We start from the raw sequence: 11,307 nt of genomic DNA, 5'->3' as shown, positions 1-11,307 counted from the left end.
CAAAACTCATGTGCCCTAGTCTCCTATGCCACATCCAAAGCTCAGAAGAAGGTTGAGCAATCAGACAACAAGAAGAACCAAGACACTCAGAGAAATCAGCTCCAAAAACTCTCCCAATTCTAGAAATCTTACAAATCAAAGCGTCCGAAGAATCAAGAACTCGATAAGTATCGCAGTTGAAACACACTTCAAGTCCTCATCCAATAACTGAGATACATAAAGCAAATTGTATCCCAGATAGTCCACCAACGTCACATCTTTGAGAGTGAAACTCTCATTCACCTTTACAATATCTTTGGCTTTCACCCTTCCTTTCTGATCATCCCCAAAAGTGATGTACTCATGTCACGTCGTCCGGGTGAGGCTGGAGAACCATGATGCATCTTCGGTCATATGACGTGAACAACCGGAGTCGATGAGCCACTTATTCTCCAGGCCTTCGCTTGCCACCTACATATGACAAGAATAATAGGTGGATGGCTCAGTACTGGGGTTAAACAAAACCTTTTGGAAATTCAGTACTGAGTCATCCGCCTTGAAGCAGTAAAGGTAGGTGCATGCAAATCAACACAAGTGTGTTGAGGGTGAGTACCACGATAGGGAAAACGTGGTCCACCATAGCGCTGTTACTCGAAGTACCTCACATGTGAACCAAAGCTATATGAATCATGATAAGATCCACGCTAGGCACCACCTCTAGGAGGAAACTGAGAAGCACAAAAACCTATGGGAAAGGGCGAGAAGCAAGCTCATGTACACAAAAAAAGGGGCAGTACATGTACCAAGTACTTCACTCCCACTCATGCTGCTCATCCCTCCTATGACGAAAGCAAAACTCAACAAGGTAACTCTCTCTCTGGCAGTAGGTGCAATGGTAACATCTCTAAAAAATTGGACTACCGATCACTCTAGACTCTCTCATAGGAACTTTCATGTTTGGCTGTGGAGCTCTCTTGGGTTGTGGTGTGGCTTTCTTCTTTGTGGGATGTGGAGTGGGTTTCTTGATGAGTTGTGGTGTGGCATTGATTTTGGACTTCTCAGCTTTTAGGGTAGTAGGTGAGGTGGAAACTGTCTTACTGTCCAAGTTGTAAGCCACCCTCTCAAAGCCCAACCCCAAGGCTAAACCTACCTTATCTACGCACATGTGGTTTTGGCCAAAATCAAGTTCATTTTGCTCTTGCCTTCTGAGCATTTCTCCAAGGGAGAAAGGAGATACTCATTCTCGGCCATGAGCTTCTCAACTTACTCTCTAACCCAACTGAGCTTGTCCTTAAGGGTGATGTAGGTGGAACAGTTTGGTTGCACACTCTCACCCCTCTCCAATCTAGACTCTAGCTCCTTTATGCGCCTGGATTTTACATCAACATTCTTTGAGAGAAAAGGGCAATTCTCGCAAGTTCATAACAGAGTAGGTCTAGACTCCTCAAGAAGCTTCTTCTCGGCAAGCTCACTCATGACCATAAGGCAACTATGATACTCCTCATCGCTGGCTCTACACTTAAGCAACTAAAGCTCAAAAGATGAACACTCTAGCCCAGACTTGAGTTCCTTAACCTCCCTAACCTACTTCTTGAGAAACCTATCCTGGCTAACAAGCGCATCATTCAAGGTATCGATCTGAATAGAAAACTGGTCGTAGAAAGGTGACACCTCAGAAGAGTCAAGCTCGGGGTCACTGTCGTTCTCGTCCACCATGAAGCAAAGACCGATGAAGTCCTTTGTCTTCTTCTTGTTCTTCATGGGCTGCTCCTCCTCCTTTGAGCCCTCTTCCTCACTTGAGGAAGTGTCGACATCGCTGAGCACTGCCACAAATGCTCTTGAAGCCGCCTTGGCCAACTTCTTGGCCATCTTGTTACGGTTCTTGAAGAAGGGCTTCTTAGACTTCTTGTGCTTATCGTGATCTTGGTTACGGTCTTCCCTCTTCTTGAGCCTAGGGTAGTCCGCCTTGAAGTGGGTGGTGTCACCACACTCAAAATAGGTCCAAGAACTACCCCTCTTCCGGTCTCGGTAGTTGTTGTAGAAGTTGGTGAACTTCTTCACAATTAGTGTAAGATCCTCATTTGTAAGGCACATCCACCTGCTCCTCTATAATAGAGACCAAAGAAGGTAAAGAAAATCCACCAGTTAAGGGGTTAGCACAAGAAACACCAACTCCAGATTGACTACCACCGCTAGGTCCTGAAACCAACACCATGTTCAGAGACAGGGGGTTTCCTAGGCCTATCCAAGCCGTGTTGGCTATCTCAGTGGATTTGAGATTGCTGAAGAGTTCATCACAAGTCAATATGTTATAATTAGATGAATCTTTAATACTCGAGATCTTCACTTCCCATATGATACGATCAAGAGCATAGGGAAGTTTGATTGCAATCTCATGATCAGAGTAGGGCAAAACACTAGTGGATCTAAAGTTGCTAACAATTCTATAAAATCTAGCAAACATAGCATCCAAAGATTCTCTAGGTCCTTGCACGAACATATGATATTCTTCGTTGTACGTGCTCTGGTGTTGAGCCTTGATTTGGTTAATGCCCTCATGGAAGACACTAAGAGTAGTCCAAATTTCTCGTGCAATCCAGAGGTGCTAGACTCTGTCAAACTCATTACGACTCAATCTTGTGAACAATATATTTCGAGCCTTGCTGTTGGCTTCATATTTTCAATTTGGACCTGAGTAGTACGAGCAGCAGGGATCTCATAGTTGGAGTCTATATCCTCCTATATTGCACTTCCTTGGTTTAGAAGATAAGCCTCCATGCACACCTTCTAATAAGAAAAGTCATGAACTTTAAAGAGCAAAATCTTCCCATGTCTCTCCATTGTCGTCTACGGATCACAAAACTTGTTAGAGTCAACAAGTGATCAAACCAGCTCTGGTACCAATTATAGGATCGAGAATAGTGACTAGAGGGGGTGAATACGTGCCTAAATAAATATCTTATGAAATTGATGGCCTTCTCCTATTCTATAACCTAATGCACCTCAAAAGCACAAACGGAAGCAAGAAGGATAAGAATACTATTGGGCGAATATAGACCTGCCTAAGGATAAGGGTTGACGATCACTATCAAAGGTCCCTCCGGAGCCTTCGGCCTCCGGACTCTCAGCAGGAGGCCTGGCCCTCAGAGGCTGTAGATCCCTTCGGACCACCTCTTCGGCACATACATGGCCTTCCGAAGACTCGGAGCTACAGCAAGTCCCTCCAGAACCTTCAGCCTCCAGACTCTAAGTAGGAGGCCTGGCCCTCAGAAGTTGTGGACCCCTTCGGACCACCTCTCCGGCACATACGTGGCCTTCCGAAGACTTAGAGCTACAACAAGTCCCTCCGGAGCCTTCGGCCTCTGGACTCTTAGGAGAAGTCCTAGCCCTTAGAGGCTGCGGACCCCTTCGGGCCACCCCTCCGGTGGCCATGCGACCTTCCGAAGCCTAAAGATGCAGCCGACCTCCGGACATAAAATTAGGGAAGAAAAGGACACCCCCTGCAGCCAACCCCGACGTGAGGTGATGGGCGATTAATGCTAGTGCAAGTGGTGCTTATCCTAACTCCCCAATGCGATAAAAGTCATCCTGACACCCCCGGCAGTAGGGCGCTGGGCCGCAATTGGCAACCGGCTCACCCCTCAGGGGGCAGGTACCACAATAGTTACCACGGTAGATATTTATTTTCTATGTAGGGTAAAAAGTAGTTATCCAGGATAAAGATCAGTAATTCGGCCAGGTCCTAGATATTTGTACATCGTGATAACTTGTACACTAAGCTACGTACCACCCTATAAATAGAGGGTAGTGGTCATCTGGGAAGAGGAGGTCACAAGGAGAACGCTCAAGGCAACACACAGTACACAAAGGTGCCCAAACGCTAAACCACGCTATGATACTCCCCCCACACCGATCCATTTTTCTACTATCAATACATTTGTGGTGTTCCTTCCTCTCAAACTTCTTCTCCAAGCTTGAGTCTCCTCCTTAGAAGAAACTCTTGCCGTACTTGCTGGGGCAAGACGAACCCTTGCTCCAACACTAAACCTCTGGAAAAAGGAGAATCCTCCAAAACCTCCGCAAGACGGAGAGTCTTACCAAACCTCTGCAAAAATAGAGAGACTTCCAAAACCTCCGCAAGACGGAGAGTCTTACCAAACCTCCACCAAAACGGAGAGCCTTCCAAAACCTTTGCAAGACAAAGAGCCTTCCACAAAACCTCTGCCAACACGGAGAGCCTTACAAAACTCTACAAAAACAGAGAGTCTTCCAAAACCTCTGCAAAATGGAGATGTTTCGAAAACCTCCGTAAAGAGGGGATGTTTTAAAACCTTGTCACCGATAGCATAGCCTTGGTGGCGGAGAGGTCTTAAAGACCTATCATCTAAAAACCCTCCGGCATGTAGAAGGCAGTGCCTCCATGCCGGACAGGCATATTCCCTCCTCCATCTTTAAGGTCTAGCTAACCTACGTGGTGGAGAGACAAATACCGCTCTGGCATCTTGAAGGTATAGCCTCCGTGCCGGACAGGCATATACCCTTTGCCATCTTTAAGGCCTAGCTAACCTACGTGGTGGAGAGATAAAAAAACCCTATGGCATCTTGAAGGCAAAACCTCCGTGCTGAAGAGGTATAACTCTCTACGCATAAAAATGTGTGGGCCTCTCTACGCACAAAAAATGTGTGGGCCACTTATTCATACATCATACATACATACACTCATACATCATATGTACATACATATCTACGTACATATACATATGCTTACAGGTGGTACAACCGTCTTAGAAGCTTCCCTGCCTTGGCTAAGGCCATGACAACAGCGCTAATAGAACGCGCCCTCCGCCTGCTCGCGACCAAAAGGTGTAAGGGGGGCCGGGGAGTCAGGGAGCCAGAAGGCTCGGTCGATCCTGCACAGGTTGCAGAATTTTGCTATTTCCTGTTAGAGCACATTATGTTCAAAAGCAAAACCCTCTGGTATCTTGAAGGTAAACGCCTCCGTGCCGGAGAAGTGTGAAACCCACTAGCCTCCGAGAGGCACAACCAATGGATCAAAGGGGTATAAATCCTCCTCCCCACAGGAAGAGGTATGGCCCACATGACTCAAACATGTATGGTAAAAGGTAAAATCATTACCCTACAGTCTCATCTATGACACGACTCATACATCATTTATAAAGACTATGCTGATATTAAGCAAAAGTCCACTCTGTGTGGTACGAGAAATAGAACGGAATCCCGAAACTATTCATTACAGAGGCACAATTTTCTAACACACCGTCGCTAGGCTTCGAACGGATTACCTCTGGAGTCAGGCAGCAGCTAAGGTCCAAGGGGGTCGAGGACCACCTCTCCCGTCTTGCCTTCGGCTTCGCCTCCGACACACTGTAGCTAGGCTCCGGACGGAATACCTTCGAAGTCGGGCAGCGACTAAGGGCCGAGGGAGTCGAGGACCACCTTATAACACCCTAATTTTCAATTTTTTGAAATAGTAAATAATTTTTTTTGTTAAAATTAGAGGTGTTAAGTTTAGTGTTGGAAACCCTAGGAGAAAAGTTTAATTTCTAAATAATATAATCTATCTAGGTTATATTGTTTTGTTGCATTCATGCTAGAGTAGATGCATTAGAGTTTTATGTGTGGAAATGAATTTTTGAAAACCTTAGGGCGCGTCGTTTAATTTTGGAAAAGATTTGAAAATGCTTCATTAAAAGAAAATCCAAATTTCCTTCCTGGGCCGAATCTCTCTTCCTTTTCTCTTTTCCTTCTTTTTCTGTGCGGCCCGCTCCTTTCTCCTTATTGGGCCGAGCCCGCGTCGCTTGTTCCCGCCTCTTGCCTGGGCATTCATTTTTGTATTTCTTTCTGTTAAAATGAAATAGCTCTCTTGTTTCATCATTTGAACACGCCGCGTTTTACTGGGAAGGATCGAACCATGGGCGTCCCGGCCCAGCAGGCCGCCCCTCCCTCCGCTCAGCTTCGCCTTTGCGTTTTTGCCACACCACTGATAGGTGGGCCCCGCCTGTCAGCTTCATCTTCGACCCGAGCCCGGGCTTCGACCAAGTCCGCATCGCGCCCGACGCGTCGTCACCTCTCGACAAAATCTTAACGAACCCGCCGAATCTGAGTTGTTTTCTGCGTATATCTGTTTCCTCGTCTATATAGGCCAGCCCCTCTCTTCGAACGGTTCTTCGCCTCAAATCGAGCAGCCTCGAGATCCGCCGCTGCCCGCCATTGTTGTGCTGTGGCCAAGATCGCCGCCGCGCCGTTCGAGTGCCGTTCAGCTGCACCTAAGCCACCCAGAAGACTCGCTGGCCCTCCTCGAAGCTAGTGTCACCCTCGCCTTTGCCTCTTGGCCGCCGGAACTGCCTCCCCATCGAGATCTGAGGTCCCTCGCTGCCTCCGTCGTCACCGACCTACTTCCTGAGCCGTGTTGCCCTCGGTAAGGCCCCAATCGGACTCGCCGTGTTCCCCTTACTGTATTCTACCGTTCATCGTCGTTTTCTGAACCCGACGATATTGCCCTCGTGATTCCCTCGACTCTGTCGTGTTCATTCTCTCTGGCAGCCCCACTAGCCTCAGCCGTCAGATCTCATCTCAGCGGTTTAGATTAGATCTAGATGTACCCCTTCGGTAGCCTATAGCACGTTGCAATGTGTCATACTTGAATCCAGTCAGCCCAGGCTTGCCACATCATCCTTCCATGTCAGCATATTCGCTGATGTAATAGTTCAGTCAGCCAGCCACGTCAGCCATCCTTATACCAGTAAGTCAATTTATTTTAATTCGGGAAAATAGCCAATTTTGCAAATAAGCCCCTGAACTTTTTTGCATTCACCTATAAGCCCTTGTCTTTTTACATCTGAGACCCTAAAAATTTTCATATTTTCAAACAAGTCCCTCTATTTTTACAAAAAAGCCCATAAATTTTCTTTTTAATTCAAATAGGTCCTTTTCTTTTTCAGATTTAATCCAAAACTTGTCTTTAGCGTAACTTTCTCGTTCTAGCTTTGATTTAGGTGATTTTTACGCTCACGTGTTCGTAACAGTGTGTACTATCTTTTAGTGCCTTTTTCATAGATGTTAGATATCGTTTGGTATACTGTTCTTAGTTGGTTTTGTTGTGTATTTTTCCAGCGTGTTTCAAGAGCAGACAAGGAGCAGTTTGAGAATCTCCAGGACCAAGTATTTGAAGAGTTTGAATAGCAAGTTGGAAGAGGCAAGTGTCCTTGAACATTTTGATCCTAGTTTTCAAATGCTTTCTTTATTTCAAACATGCATGTTGTTAATTCTGAATCCTATTTACTTATAGTACCCTGTTTCATATATTTCCTTGTCGCCTAGTTGTTAGTAATGGTTATGATGGGTAGTTATGCTCAGCTTTGCACAAGGGGATGGCAGGGTTAATTGTTAAACATGACTAAGGAACTATGCAACTATGAGTTTGGAATACTAGTGATGGTATAGCAACATGAAACCTTAGGCCTTGAGCAAAGTAGTGTTTTTGATGATGATGGTTATGTGGTTGGCTTAGTGTTTGATTGAGTGACCTAAGGACCGGTTTGTGGAGCGACAACCCAAGAAATATCGTACCAATCACGAGACCTAGTATGGAACAGGCTTGGCCTATTAATTAGTGGATTCTGATTTTTGTGCATGCCAAACAGAAGTGTGGATGTGTGGGGATGGCTAAGGCCAGAACCATTTGGTTAGTGGTATGAGATATGTAGTGGAAGGGAAGGGTGAAAACTTTTTGGAAACTACAAAGCGCAAAAGGGGGCTTCTAGGTGAGGCAAAAACCACTTTTGACGGCGGTAAAACCTAGCGGGCATGCACATAATGGATGAAACTTTGTTACAGCTTTGAAGTGACTTTTCGGGCGACACACCACTGGCGTGTGTTAAATGTTTCATGGATACGGCAACAAGGAAAATCACAACTCATGGGGAAAGCTGGACAAACTTTGCAGAGTGTAAAATCTAATATATCAACTGTGCTCACGGTTATGAGAGACGTAGATCCTCACATGATTAGTTGGATGGGTTTGATTTGGTTCGGTTGGTTTGGGAACCTGATGTGGGATTCAGTTGGTTGGGAAACATGTGGATATGTTTCTAGGAGTTGAAAGTCTAGAGATGATTCACCTAGTTAAATAGGATACTTTTATAACTCTTCGTTAGCATAGTCGGCATTTATACAAATCTAACCTGTTATAGCCTGTTCATTTATATAAGCTTGAATGTCATTTTTTTCCCACACTTGTGGAGTACTTCATGTACTCACACTTGCTATTTCCATCCAAATGTCCTTCAAGCGCTGCTCAGACAATGAAGGAGATCCAGACTTCTACGTCGATGGAGATGAAGATTGCTAGACTGGTGGACCCCCGTCAATTGCCTGTGGAAGTTGGAGCTTCGCTGTGTTTAGTTTGTGTGCTTTAGTTAAAGACTTTGAGGTCTATCTATTTTGTTTAAGTTATAAACGTTGTAATAATGGCAGTGTGTGTGATACACTGGTGAAGTCACTGCATGTATGGAACTTGATCCTGGAATGTATGTAGTTTACATCTGGTTTTGTTCCTTTATAAAACCGGGTGTGACAGAGGTGGTATCTGAGCTGTGTTGACCGTAGGACACCAGCCTAGTTAGAATGGTGGAGTCTTAAGGATTATTTTTGTTAAGAAAACTATTTCCGAAAACTCTACCTTGACTTTTCTGTGATTTCCTTGGCTTATTCTATTTAAACCCTATTACTGACTCTTGTTGTCCTCTTCAAAATGTTGTAGATGGCCCAGTCCCATAACACTGCATACAAGAGCATTGGTGCTCGTCTCCCTGCTCAACTATTGACCCCGACCCGTGCTATGGCTTTTTCTAGGCCGTAGCCACCCCATGTTCAGCGTTGGAGCCATGTCTACCACTCTGATGGACGCCGTGCAGGATGGTTCGCCGCCAAACTTTGGGAGATACTTCACAGTCTGGGATCTGAGAAGGCACCTGTGTACGCAGGAGTAAAAACTGAGTATGCCGATGCTCCTCCTGAGTGGAAAGTCAAAGTGGAGATCTTCGGTTCGCTACCAGAGCATGGAGCCTACGAAGTGACGAGCATCCACCACGCCATCTCACCAAGAGCTACCTTCGAGGCTAGAATTTGTGACGTCGCATGCCAAGCCCTTCTGATCCTCTGCCACTACCACAGTGAAGACCTGATCTTCACTCAATTCAACCATTACCCTCAGTGCATTAGTGGCTTCAGCGACATCACCGCTACACTCGTCATTGCAGAAGGCACTACCAGGCTTGGAGAGCAGACCGTCCTGGCCTTGGAGCTGAGTCGGGAGTTGGATTGTACCACTGAGGAGTTGTAGTATGTCAGAGGCAAGCTAGCTCAGGTGCAGAGTGAGCTACGCAAAAAGAAGCGTCACCACTCGGATTGCTGGGAATCTTCTTCTTCTGACTCTGAGTCTGAGGAAAAGACTCCGCATTCCCCGCACCATCTTCAAGCTTGTCATTTCCCAGCACCAGCACCTTGAAGCTTCAGTAGAATTATGTGTCATTTAGGAGGTTATCCTATAGTTGTTATGAGTCGTTAGAATCGTGTGCCAGTTTGTGAGTTAGTTGAGTTTGGTGGTGTGCTATGTAATGATTTGGATCTTTGTTTGCGTGAGTGATGTATTGTAAAGAGCTTCTTAACGAATGCATCCTTATAATAATAGTAATATATTGGTTAGTTTGGGAGTCTATCTCTGTCTTTTTTCTGTCTGTTCTTGCTTCTGTTGTTCTACATATTTCCTTGTTTCCTCATCTTCCTGCACCTACCTCAGATGGTGAACCAAAGGAACCGCGCCAACGCTAATGGCAATGCTTGTGATGGACAAGGCAATGATAATTCCCCTCCACCGCCACAGCCTTCCCTCGAGCAGCTTTTGGCAGTGCAAACTCAGATTCTACAAGGAGTGGCCTGGACCATGGCCCAAATGCAACGGAATCCCCTCGCCGCCACCCCTGCACCACCACAGCAACCTCGTGATAGGCTCAGATAATTCCAAAGGACCAAGCCACATACCTTCTCTTATGCTGTTGAACCTATGGACGCTCATGATTGGCTCAAGGTCATTGAGAAGAAACTTTCAGTCGCTCAGTGCAACACCAGGGAGAAGGTTTTGTTCTTCTCACACCAGCTGATGGGACCTGTCGTATACTGGTGGGATGCCTATATCGCTTCTCATGAAGAAACTTACAGCATCAACTGGCAGGAGTTCAAGATTGCTTTCCGTGCTCATCATGTACCCCAAGGAGCTATCAAGATGAAGAGAAAGTAATTCCTATCACTCAAGCAAGGAGGAATGATTGTGAGTGAGTACATTACTAGATTCATTCAGTTGTCCCGGTATGCACCGGAAGATGTAGATACTAATGAGAAGAAGCAAGAATGTTTCTTGAAAGGACTGAATGATGGACTGCAGTATTCTCTGGCTTCTCGTGATTTCAAGAATTTCCAGGCCCTTATAGATCCTGCTCTTATCCTGGAGCATAAGAGAAACAACATTGAGTGTAAGCGCAAGATGGACCGCCCAGGTCAGTCAGGCAGCAACACCAGGCCCCATTATGACACTTCTCAGTTTGGATCTATGAATCGTTTTGATCAGTAGTACAATCAACCCAGGACCCAGTCTACAAATCAGAGCTCATCCAGGAATGCAGGACAGTACCAGTGCTCCAACTTTCAAGCGCCCCGCATTTCAAGTCAGATCCCTTAAAGGAACAACAACATTGGCAACAACACTCAAGCCTCTGCCAAAGGAAAACCTTGTTTCAATTGTGGAGTAGAGGAACATTTTGCTTTCCAATGCCCTCATAAGCGTCCAAATCATCCACCCGCCCAAGGAGCAAACCAGTAGAACCGCAATGGGAATCAGCCCCAGAATCAAGCAAAGCAGAATGATGCTAGAGGCCGTGTGAACCATGTGGCAGTTGATGAAGCTCAAGATGCCTCAGATGTTATGATTGGTATGTTGCTTATCAACTCTAACCTTGCTACAGTGTTATTTGATTCTGGAGCATCGCATTCTTTTATATCAACCAAGTCTGTGGCAAGATATAATCTACCTATATCTCTTATGAAGCATAGAGTGGTTGTTAGCTCCCTGGGTGGAGAAATGAAAGCAAGGCATGTATGCCATAACCTTAGTATTAAGATAAGGGGGGTAGATTTTCCAGCAAACCTTATCATTTTAGAATTCGAAGGGATAGATATCATACTAGGAATGGATTGGTTAACCAAATTCAATGGAATTATCGACTGTGCAAGAAGAGTCATTTGTCTGTCTGC

Source organism: Phragmites australis, chromosome 10 (assembly GCF_958298935.1).
Source record: "Phragmites australis chromosome 10, lpPhrAust1.1, whole genome shotgun sequence".
Taxonomy (NCBI): domain Eukaryota; kingdom Viridiplantae; phylum Streptophyta; class Magnoliopsida; order Poales; family Poaceae; genus Phragmites; species Phragmites australis.
Note: the sequence above shows the minus strand (reverse complement) of the source record.